Source organism: Carex rostrata, chromosome 20 (genome assembly GCF_964058835.1).
Source record: "Carex rostrata chromosome 20, lpCarRost1.2, whole genome shotgun sequence".
NCBI lineage: Eukaryota > Viridiplantae > Streptophyta > Magnoliopsida > Poales > Cyperaceae > Carex > Carex rostrata.
In genome coordinates this window covers 3237356-3248663 of record NC_135937.1, presented here as the reverse complement: position 1 = coordinate 3248663, position 11308 = coordinate 3237356, and positions in this window count along the sequence as shown.

The window sequence follows — 11308 nt, the reverse complement described above, 5'->3', positions numbered from 1 at the left end:
ATTTCGTCCAGTTTGCACTGGATTGTTTTCTTTTATGATTCGATATTATCAACTGGGCCAATTATAAAAATTTAAATGATTAATAGGCCCACAATGATCTGGGTTCATGTACAATCTTTGGGCCAGATCGACGGATTGACATGAATCATCGACAACTAGTTAACACTTCACAGTATAAAAAGTAAGATTTAGCTGTTATTAATCTACATTGCTTCTTAAAAAATGTGCAATGCAATCGCAGTAGACAATTACTTCCTCGCGGGCCCTACTAGCTCTGTCCTGGTATGACATTTTAGAATTTGACAATGAGTTTTCTCTGTGAAATCAGCATATATATTAGTAGGACGCACAAAAAATGATTCATTTCAAATAAATTTAAATTTAATTTTTGAAAATATAATAGAGATTTGGTAGCAGAAGCATGCGTAAAAAATTAGAGGATAGTTTTTTTGTGTTTTTTAGATTGAATATTGGAGGATTGTTTATTGTGTGTTTAAGAGATTTTAAGGCTCTTGCTCAAAAGCTCGCAGATGTATTTGTTTATCTTAGACACAATGATGATATACCTACAGTTCAAGTCCATTAAATTTAGAAACATCAGGTGATTAGAAAACTCAATGGCACCATCATTTTGCTTCTTTTTGTTTGAAAAACTCCGTCGAGCTGCTGAATTTAGATCCAGTGTGATACTTGACCGTGTAGAATGAGATATGAGTCGTTTGTTTTAATCTGACATGAATCTCATAACAGATTTATCTATATTTTAAATACACACCGAATTGATTTTGACCCAAATGTGAGTATTTAATATGGTTAGCTACCTTAAGAAATACTCACTCCGAGTTGCTGATGTAAACTCTCTTCTTATCAATAGTAATGAATATTTTACGAGTGAGACTAGCTACTTTGCAAAGCGCACATTGATCTCTGCTATGGATTCAAATCTTTGTTCCCAAAATTTAAATAGTCAATATGAACCGTTCATTATAATCTTCAAATGAAAATTTGCTTGGAGGCCAAATTTTATATTTTTTTTTAGAATTATTTTTATAGATAAGTGAAAATCATTTGATCTAAAAATTCTGGACCATCCTAAAGTAGTGATTTTCTACATATCTTAAAGATCATGTTGAACAGTTCGTTTTTTTTTTTTTTTTTTTGGTTGAAAAGGCTCTTAGGCATCTCATTTATCAGCAGTTTATTACATTCAACATAGAACCTAACACCAGTAAGGAGTAAGATCCAACAAAAACACAGTAAACCTATACAAAGCACATATACTGCATGCTGATACAGTCCAAATCACCATTTATCACCGATTGAAGAAGAGAGGATATGTGTAACCCGTGTATGAGAATTGCTATGTTCGTGCCAGATTGGTCAGTAAGTGAGCTCTTTCAGTATCCTCCCTTGGTATATAATTGAAGTATTATCCTTTATGAATCTTAACGAGGTTAGAGATGCGTACCAGTTCCAAGTATGAATGCCAGTCAGCAGTTTGCAACCCATCTGACGTGCCCCCCTTTTGGTTGAGAAACCTTACCAGTAGCTGTGAATCTAAGTGAAAGGCACAGTTGACAATTTATATTTTTTTTTGCCAATTCAACTCATTAATAACGTGGTTGTCTCCATGTGGAAGGGTGATATAGCATCATTGCTCGATTTAAACTCATACCTTTTTAGTTCGCCATCAAGTTGGAGGAACAGTTCGTATTTACTATTTGAATTTTAAAAATAAAGATATGGAGCCATAGCACGGATGGATCCGCCTTTTGCAAAGTACCATAGCCTCACTCATATTTTATTATAAAAAAAATCATTCTTGTTTGTAATAATTTTATTGTACATAACTTTACCGTAGGCTTGGAGATTCAACATTGTTTTTCATGACGGTTTTTAGCATAATTCAACTTTTATATCCGTTTAATTTTAAATATGCGCATTTTATTAATGATTTTATGATAAATAACTAATTACATGATTCAAATTTATTATATTATAGTTTTACATTTTAAATTTGAACACGAATATTTTGTCACACGTGAAAACGTATATCGTTACAGTTGAATAAACGCTAAAATTGTTTTATTTTTTGCAATAACATGGTGTGTAATACAGTTACAACTATTTTATTTCATTTTTTTAACGTTCGTTCAACGACACTACTTTGTACAACATTCAGATATTTAGAGGTACAATAGTTCAAATATACTAAAATTTTTATTTATACCATATTTAAAAAATAAAAATAAAATAAAAAACCACATTTTGTGAGGAATTTTATAAATACCAGGGCCGTTAATTCAATCTGCGGTTTTATTCTTGGAAGATCCAGATCGAATTAGATCCCCCCCCAAAAAAAAACTCAAACTCAAATATATATTGTAATATACTGATATTTAGATTTTTGGGGGCCTCTAATTCAATCTGCGGCCCTCCAAGAATGGAACCACAGATTGAATTGACGACCCTGGTTTTTTTGGAATTCTCCAATTTCAGAGGATTTTTTTTTTTTTATGAAATGGTATTAATAAAAATTTCGGTCAAATATAACGCCACCAATCACTAAATATGTCATATATCAAACCAAATATGCGGCCCTCCAAGAATGGAGCCACATATTGAATTGACGGCCCTGGTATTTTTGGAATTCTCCAATTTCAGAGTTGTGTTTGTTTTGTTTTTTTTTTATGAAATGGTATTAATAAAAATTTCGGTCAAATATAACGCCACCAATCACTAAATATGCCATATATCAAACCATACATGCAAGCACTGAAAGTCCTTCTTATTGCACCCAAATTTCTTCGAACCATAACATGATGTCTTCTTTATTTTCATTTTTATGTTTTTATTTTTATATCCATCAGATTAGCTTCGAGTCTTTTTTTTAAATAAAAGAAAAAAAAAACAACTAAGAAATCGAAAACAAATTGGCCAATTATTTGTCAAGTACATGGATGCTTTTTAGTTGAAGGCTAAGTCTGAAAGAGAAGGCATAGCAAATAGTCTAATAATAATAAAATAAAAGATCGTGAAGATATCTCGTCCAGCAAAATTTATAATTCTCAACTTTCATGCAGATTCGTCATAGGATTAGTTGGTTATATATATATATATGATTAGCTTGCCAGAAAAATCCTCGAAAATATTGGCATCTCCCGTATCTTGATCGAAGGCGCAACAACAAAATCGTTTAGTTAACTGTACCACAGCTCACGAGCAGGAAATAATTAAATTTACATTTTTTTTGCTCTGAAAAAAAAAAATTAAAACTGAAGGAAAGGGTCTGCAAAAAAAAATAATGGAATGAGATAGCTACTGGCCACCGGGTCCCCTGTGGCATAAGCTGCTCTTAATTAATTAGGTTATGCTCCTTTGAAATCGCATCATCACGAACAGTTTTTTTTTTTTTTTTCTTAAGAAGAAATGTGGCAGTCACGCTTTCTGATTTCAAACATCAGTGGTGTCAAGTAAAATTACAAGTAAATTAAGAGTTTGAAAAGATATAAAAAAAAACATAATAAAATAAAAGGAAAAGAAAAGAAAATTCATTTTGTAAAGAAAAATTGAAAACTGTGAATTCTGCCCTGATGTTGTGCTATGCCATTCCACTTATTTTCCGAAAACTAGCTTGTAAATTCGTCCTTAACATTTCTTACAAGAATTGTAGGGATTTTGCCCTCCTTTGTAAAATTTTGCATACACCTTTCTCTTTATATCACAAAGCATAGTGTGACTTATATTTGTCTAAGCTTCTGGCTAGGTGTTTCAAATATGGTATGCACATAGTCTCCTCTGTGGAAGCTGGTATCCCATTGTATTTCAAGGATCAACTACACAGTTCTCTAACTCTCTGTGTGTACTGACAATCCCCAAAAATGTGTTTGACTAATTTTGTTTGTTGCAAACACAAACAGCACCTGTTGATCATGCTCCAGCCTCTGCTCATCAAATTATCTATGGTGAATATCTTGCTATATATGCAGGGGCGGACGCAGGATTTTTGTCAGGGTGGGGCAATAATTGGATGCAAATAGCTTATCGGGTTCAAATCCAATAGCTTATCGGGTACAATTCAACATAACAAAAAAAAATACCAATCAATATAATAAAAATCCAAAATTACTTGAAAAAAATCAACAATTCAACATTTATAGGGAATTTTGGTTCAACTAATTTTCGCTATTTGGGATCCGCGCCTATTTGGGCTATGCTAATTTGTTTCGCTTAGAGTTTATATGGGCTCCGTTCCGTCTATTAGAATTCCAGAATGGGCTATGGGGGGGCAATTTGAATTCCAGGGAGGGGCAGAGATCCGAAAAGCAGATTTTTAGCACTATTTTTGAAAATCCAGCGGGGGGCAGCTGACCCCCCCTGTGCTACAGTGGATCCGCCCCTGTATATATGTAGCATCAACCAAGTAAATTAATATCATTTCCTTGAAGGGGCTTTGATTTTCCAAATTTTCCTGTGATTTGACCGAATGTGTGGGCCTGACTCCCTGGCATAGTAGAATGATTCTACTGAGTACTGCCTATTCTTTGTCCATTGCCATCTTGGTATGTCATGATTTTCTTGCTTCTACAGATTCTACGTTGCCAATTGTAATGAGAGCTTTTGTTTTTCTTCTTCAGCCGGATTTGATATGTCTTGCTCATTCAGATTCCATTCTAGCCCTTGGCATAATATCATATCTATCCTCCTTAACTTCAAAAACTCACAAATTTATTCTTTATTATTTTTTATTAAAACCTATTTGAAGTTTATAAACTCATTTTACCCTGTATTTAAAGTATATAATAAGTGTAAGAAAAAAATATGATGTGATCCAAGGACAAATGGTTCATTTTTCTACATGTGGCATATACAGGGACATTTAGACATATGCTTGTGTATACATTACAAGAGAGAAAATGAATCATTTGATTTTAAAATCGATCAATTAGAAGACTAAATATTTATGTCAAACATGTTGCATATTTTATTTTAAATAAAGAGTAAATTGGGTATTTTTAAGCTTATAATAAGTTTTAATAGAAAGTCAATATATTAGATACATTCGTGAGCTTTTAAAATTTAGAACAATAAATATAATATTATAAATTTTATAGGGGAAAATACGTAATTCAACGTTTTCCAGGGGTATTCATAAAATTAAAATATTAGTTTTAATTTAAAAGAACAAATTTGGTATTGAAATATTTAAAAGTTCTCAATAGCCTCTTATAATTATTGCTCTACAATAGCATCAGTGTTTCCGAACACTAGGCGCTATGCGATATAAAAGAAAGATCGAATGATGCAGCTATCACTTCTAAAGCTACTAGGCCATGGTCGGCTATAATCATTTAGCTGCCCGCAATTTGATATGGATCTCATTGGCTCATTGCCATTCTCTCTTCTTCTTCTTCTTCTTCTTTCTAATTTGTAAAGCATGATTTTTGTTCCTTTTTCTATTTTTAATATACTTCTATTCTTTTCTTCAATTAAATTTGACTCGGCAAGAATTCTAAGTTTCATATTAATGAAACGGACTTTTGCCATTTAAAAAAAAAAAAAAAATTGACTCGGCAACATAAAACGAGGATTAATCAAATTCTAAATTCCATGCTCATTTTTTGTATAGCTGTACGACTCATCTCTACGTTCTTCACACACTTTCAAACCTTGTGCTCTTATTTTCATCTCAACAACTTTTTTCCGTAAATTTTTCTCTCTGTTTCTTCTGCATACCGGTGCATGTACAGGCTAGAACTTCATGCGAGAGATTTTTAAATCATTTTGTTCCAGAATTCAACATAGTTAATAATTTATATTAACACAATTGATAGCAAGAGTAATTTGATCATTTTTTTTTTAACAAATTAGTATGAACTACGCCTTAAATCAACAACATATATACCAAAAACTATTATTATCATTTTTTTTATTTTTTATTTTTGTTTTTGTTGCAACACTACAATAATCACGTATAATCATGAACTAACACATATAATTAGTCAACAATAATTTTTGGCTTGACGTTTACATTCAAGCGAGAAAAAAAAATTAAAATTTTTATATGACGAGTGAAAGGCTTTAAACAAGAGATTTTTCATCTCAATTGCAGTCTCTTACTCAGCTAGATCAAAAGCCGGCCATCTACATTCATGAAGTTTTAAACTTCTTCTTCAAAACAAACTTATAACTTAATCATATACCAAAATTAACTTTGTTATTTTTCCCAATTAGAAATATTATTTTAAAAAATCGGCAAAAAATTAAATCCACTCTACTCCCATATTATAATCTCTAAAAAGTTCGTATCATTGTTTTGATTCCTTTAAACTTCCTAAGCAAACTGAATTATTGATTTAATTCTTTCTATGAGATGGAAATTCCCACACAACCCATTCATTTTTCTATATTATCTTTTATGAATTTTCATAACTAAAAATTCTGCTTGGAAGTATATATGTACTCCCGACCTTGTAATCAAGTGATTAAATATTAATAGTTATTGAATGACCAAATTAGATAACTAGATAAGTGATTTTCAAACACATTTCAATAAAATGTCCATCTCATCGCTATTTGTTTGTTGTTCTTAACGAGGCAATCGGTATCCAAATCCATCATAGAGAATGAAAATAATGAAAATGACTATCGTGAAGCATCTATACGACTATAATGCAAACAACCAAAAAAAAAAAAAATGAACGGATCAATTTCAACAAAAACTATAGATAATTATCTAAACCTTCAATTAAGAAACAAGCTACATATAAAATAATTTGTTAACCTAGGTATTCATAAAAAAATAAAAATTGTAAGGTTCACCGACCCACTTGAGAAAAAAAAAACTGTTCTTCACAATATGTTTTTATGGTGCAATTGGAACCGAAAAAGAAAAATCAATCAGTTTAAAAAAAATATGGAATTTATTATAAATATTCAAATAGTGAAGAAGTTAGTATCAAATGAAAGAATGAGAACTTAGTTACTATAGAGTTAAAAAAAAGTGTCGATTTTGATGAAGAAAGTATAATTCGATTAACAAAAGGAAGCACGGTCCGTCATTTTAATCGTCTCATTAAATTCGTGAGATACGCAAGGATTTGCAAATTAGCCGTCTAATTAATATTAAAAGGTCGGATTTGTATAACAGTCAGTGATTGAACGCGTCAATAAACAATGTGCTACATAAAAAGCAACTCGTAAAGTGATTCGGAAATCAGAATTGTCTGACACGGGAACGAATTCATGTGGGCCAAGGTAACTCAAAGTTTACGTTTAAATCCGGACCGTTCGATCTGCTTTGATACGAGTACAAAGGGACCCCGTACATCTTACCTCGGTCCAGATTATTCCGGATTTTGATCGTACGGCTCTTACTTAAACACAAAATTTGGGTTATCTCAGAGGATATGGGCTTCCGTAAGAACCGGCGTTAATCATTAATTGCCTCCAAGGAAAGAAGAAGATTCCTCTTCTTGTGGGTCCCACCAGTCAAATCAGCGCCCGTTCTCTGTTTTGTTTTTCACCACTGATCCGAGTATCTGACTGTTCTGCGCTCTGCAGCTCCTCGTCTCTTTCTTGTTTTACTCGTTATTTAATTCTACCCGTTACGTGTTAGGTCCTTACATTTCTCTATAATAATTTTGCTAATTTTCTCCTCGTGAAATGTTGTGACTTGTACTGCTGGTCCCCAGCCCCACCAATAGCAACGGAGCACTGATTTCTCCGTTTTTGACCAGTGCTCTTCTTATTCTTTTAATTAATTGATAATAATAGTAAATGCTGTGGGATTAACCATTAAGTCATTCTTGCCAGAGAATTATAAGCTAAACATATTTTTCCTTCCAATGCACAAGTAACAGTGGCACGATAATTTAATAAATATTAAGGTTATATACACAAATAACAGTGCCCGTAGGAAAAAGGTACCTTGTATAAAGGTCAACAAATAAATAAGATATGTTTGGATGCACTGAGAATAGCGAGAATAGCAAGAACAGCGCTATTCTCATCCATCCAAACGTACTCAGGAACAGCAAGAATAGCGCTGTTCTCGCTGTTCTCGCTATTCCTACAAAAACATGAAATAGCAAATGAACTCTCTCAAAGCCTCAATCCCTACAGTAGCTATTCTAAATGTTCAATCCAAACAACTTCCGAATAGCTTTGAGTTAGCACTATTCTTAAATAGTAGTTGTTCTCGCTATTTTTAATTTATTATTCTCAACCGTAGCTATTCTCGCTATTCTCTAGTGCATCAAACGCACCGGGGCTAAATGAAAAGAATAGACAAGGCGATTGGCTTGTTATTTATTATATTATATTATATTATATTATATTTATTTCAGAGACGACAGCTCTCGACAAACATCCAATAAAAATCAAAATTCAAATGTATAGTAAAATTGGCTGGCGGGCACATTTTAAAAGTTAATCCCTATCTTATAATCAATTAGTACGGACATCTCAAAGATTATGCCGACACTCTGTTTAAGAATAAAAACTATATTTATTCAAATCTAATTAGATAATAATGACTTATATCATAACCAAACAAAAATAATTTAACCCGTAACTTTACTTTAAGTCATAACTAAATAAAAATAACTTATGCTGTTATAACTTGAAATAAACAACTTATTTCATTATAACTTTAATCCACAATCAAATATAGACTTAATTATTTCGCAGAATTTAAAAGAAAAGGCAACATTTAAATAACAACCGAAAAGCCTATACTACTGAATTGTATAAATAATATCTAACAAATTTGAAACAGATTTATAAATATATTACTGGACATATAAATAGTCTACTAACAAATTTTATACAATTAAATATTGTTTGATAAGACATTATGAACTACTAAATTTAGATCCTTGAAAATTTTAGTTTCAGTATAAATAACAAATCAACATCAAATCTCGTCATTTTATTTTTGATTATTAATTCCTCGTGATATATTTTACTCCTTAATTTTTACAAGGGTTTCTCTGTCATGAAATCTAACCATAATAATGAAAAAGACTAATATTAAGTTATTTTCTTTTATGTATTTTTTAAAAGAAAATACTTATTAGAATAATTGAGATGACCGCGACATCACATTGAAGCCAATATCTTTTGCTCTTTGATCTTGTCATCGTCATTTTACAAAAGAAATCATATATATGTATAAACACGTGTTACAAAATATAACATAACAACCCAAAAAAATATATATAACATACCAAGAACGTTTGGTATAACTAGGCCATAACTTTTTCGGATGTATTAAAATGTATACATAATTAATTATTTCAGTGTATTAAACAATTGCATGGTATTAAAATATATTTATAAGATTAACCGACATTCTAGACCGGTGGCTTGTTATTAGTAGCGATAGTAGTTTCTATAGTGAGATTAGGGTAACATTTTTCTAAATTGATAATATTGGTGAATTTTTTGTACTTACCGGAACTGTCTTGCCTCATTGTGCTAATTTTCTGTATAATTATGAGAACAGTAACTTTATTACTTGACAGCCACTGTCAAGGTTTCAAAAAAAAGAGAACAGTAACTTTATTACGCATTATTAAATTTTTTACCATGACGCATCTAACATTCTCACCTAAAGCGAAAACTTATTTTAACTTTCTAGAACTAAAACTGAACTCCGTTTTTATTTTAATAAAATGACATAAAATAAGCTTCCTAAAATGAAAATGAGAATTTTCCTTAGATTATGTCAAGAATAGATCTGTTAGACCGACATTTTTTTTAATATGCAGAAAGATATCAATTTTCGGATTATACACATGTTTTTAAGAAAATTCAGAAAATTACCAATCCTCCAAATATAATTTGACGGATTTGGATTGTCGAAATTTCAACGAAAAACATATTTCCACTGAATAATTCAGCAGAAATATGATTTTTTTTATTTTTTTTATTTAAATTAAGTAGAAGATGTTATGATTTTTTAATTTTTTTTTCTATCGATATATTACAAATATTTTTATATTTCTATAAAAATAGATGGAATATTATAGAATTGAATTTACTAGAAAGTGCGACAAATGACCCGGATCAACATTTTTCATGCTGGATTTTTTTGCGATTGTAACAAAAATTAAAATATTTATTGGTATGTTGCCGGAAAAAAAATAAAAACTTGGATCTGAAATTATCGTGGTCCTTATAGTTAATTCAAAATTTACATTTCTCTATCTATTTTCAAAAATTAACAAAAGAATAAAATATTTTGGCTATGAAGAATGGTGTCAATAAAAAAAAAATTCAAAAATAGATCGAGTACCTTAAAATTTGAATGCACTAGAAGGACCACTATAAGTTCTTTATTTATCTATAAGTGACTTTTGAATCGAAATCAATAACTCATATCAAAACATTTTTTTTTCTGGTAACACACCAATAATTTTTTTTTTATATCCATAAAAAATTATGCCTAAAAAGTATTGATAGGGTTATTTGTTATTGTCTTTCTACTAAATTCAATTCTATAGTATTCCATCTATTTTTCAAGAAATATAAAAATATTTCTGATATTTTAATAGAAAAAACAAAAAAATCATAACATCTTCTATTTAATTAATAGACTATAAAATCAAAACAACACTGCATATTGCATATGATTCATATCTTATATGAAGTCAAAGCCACTATGTTAAATCTTTTCCGGGATCCGATTGTACATCCAGATATGACTTTATACAAGGACCGACAAATAAAAGTAAAATACGATTAAAAATCTTTTTTCTTATTTTTTTACCAAGAAGTCCGTAGACAATACCATAAATAAAACAATTTACACGAGTTACATTTCTGATAAAAGATCTCTGTGCATTACATGTTTGGCCCGGATTAGTTCGAATTTTGATTGGACGATCCGGATTAAAACTCAAAATTCTGTTACCTCAGAGGATGCGGATTCATAATTCTCTGCATAGATACCCTCTCCTCTCTTCTTGACATATGTTTGCGCATCTTAGCAATAAAGAGAAACAATCTCGGGCCATGTTAGAGCAAAGGGACCCGGATTTTAGCAGCTGCTTAATGCGGAAGATTACCTGTTAACAAACCAAGAGGAGATGCGTACCATGCTGACCTAGTAAAATTGCAGCTTAAAAGAGCACACATGATGTCATTGTCTTGTGTGCCACATACCACACGGTATGTTACCGGCTGTTACATCCTTGAATGCTACATAATATTTTGTTTCTCATTTAGAGCGTGTTCGGTGTTCCCAGTGAAAATAGGAATAGGAATAAGAATTGAAAATTTTGAAATGAAAAATGACTGTTCA